The following is a 1709-nucleotide window of genomic DNA, read 5'->3' as shown; positions in this document are numbered from 1 at the left end:
CCTCGCCCCGCGCCCGCGGGAGGAGGCGGCCCTTGGCCAGGGCCTGGGGGACGGTGGGGTGGCTGTCACCGTGGGTTGCTCCCTGCAACACGGCTGCTCTTCCAGAAACCGGTGTGGTTTTCTGTGATGTGTGTGAAAGCACTCAGAGTAACTTCAAATGTTAATTACAAGCTATGAGGTATTCTAATTCTTCATGGGACTATAAGCCCTTGCTTATTTTGAAGGTATTAAAGTTAGGGGGGTTTGGGGTTTGGTTTTTAAATTCTTCCTGGCTGGTTTACATTTTTAATTAAACCTTTTATATTTTTATTTCTAAGCGACTTAATGTGTTCTGTAATGTGGGTGTAAAGTCTTGTGTTCAGATTTTAAGAGGCCTAGCAATTTGGCCAGCTATAACTTGGCGGTGGAAATAGCAGCCTCCTACTGTTTGGGGATGGAAAAAGATTTGGCAGGTTTGTACCTACAGGAATGCAGAGCAAGGCCTGAATCTTCCCCTTGGCTACTTTGTCAGGGGATAATTCAGTCAAATTAGTTTTCCGACTGAAGTGAGATACAGATGCATGGAACCAAACTCTGGCTTGATCTGGGAGACCTTGCCCATACTATTTATGTTTTTCTAAAGTAATCATGACAAAATTGCTTCTATGTGGCACGGTAAGAGTAGAGCAGTCTATTGGTCTGGCCTTTTCTCTGTGAACAGCAAACTGCTGTGGCTAGAAAAGAGGAGTTAGACTTGGTGTTCTTTGGATGTTGATAGTTTTGCTAGCTTTTGTATTTGCCTCTCAGGTCAGTTGTCTTGAGGCCTAAGGTTGAGGAAGCTCTTACCATCTTTTCACCTTCTTTTTCTGTTTGTGTGAACCATGTTTTTTCCTTTTGAAATCAATTATCACACCCAGAAACGAGCTCCTCAGATTTAGGAGATAGAAATCCCTGGAGCATGCTCTGTATCCTTCCAGCAAGATGATATTTGCGTCTCTTTCCCTGCAGTGGTTACTGACATGACTTTTCTGATTTTTCTTTCTGCAACATCCAGGAAATGGAAAGAATCTTCACCTATTGTGTCTCCTTCCTCCTACCTGTAACAAGGAGCTGAGCAACCCCAGGAGAGGTACAGGTGCGATTGAATGGTGATGTCTGTGCTTGTGGGTTGGACAGTTAAGGGGGATAGCAGAATTGATAGGAAAATAATGAATTAAGTTGTTCAGGATTGCACTTGGGCTGTAAGAGAAGGGAAGGTATGGGAGAGGCACACTGGGAGGTCAGTGCCTCCTAGTATCTGGCCAATTTAATTTTGGGGAAGACTTTGATCAGTGTAAACCGTGGAGTGGTGTATGCTGCTGTGAATATAAGGGACATGCACCTGTAGCATCAGTGCTTTGTAACTGAGTGGAATAAAAACAGTGGAAGTCTTTAAATATGCACAGCCTGTCACCCTTGGTTTGTCTTCCCAAGCAGTAGTACAGCTGCTTCCCGTGATTGCCTCTGAGCCCGGCCTTCTTGGGGTTGATGCTTTTATCCTGTGAGCACTTCTCATTGTGGGGAAGGCAGTAAATCAGTTTTATGAGATAGATACTCAAATATTGAGTGATAGCAGATGCTAAAATACGCTTTGGTTTTGTAGTTTAGGGCTTTCTGTTATTACCAAATCGACCTTTAGATCAAGACACACGTAATTTGGCTGCTAATCCTTGGTGCCAGATGGAATTCTT

General features: G+C 43.9%; 1 protein-coding gene across 1 annotated transcript in view; it reads left to right on the top strand.

The window, feature by feature from the left end:
- Positions 1-402, top strand: part of SUMF1 (sulfatase modifying factor 1) — a 40226-nt gene extending 39824 nt beyond the window's left edge. The window contains exon 9 of the mRNA XM_026857352.1: positions 391-402. The gene's annotated coding sequence lies outside the window, so the exon portion shown is untranslated. The remainder of the gene's footprint in view (positions 1-390) is intronic.
- Positions 403-1709: the final 1307 nt, after the last annotated feature.

This window comes from Athene cunicularia (assembly GCF_003259725.1).
Source record: "Athene cunicularia isolate RWA chromosome 12 unlocalized genomic scaffold, athCun1 chr12_part1, whole genome shotgun sequence".
Lineage (NCBI taxonomy): Eukaryota > Metazoa > Chordata > Aves > Strigiformes > Strigidae > Athene > Athene cunicularia.
Note: the sequence above shows the minus strand (reverse complement) of the source record. Positions and strands in the feature narration are given on the sequence as shown.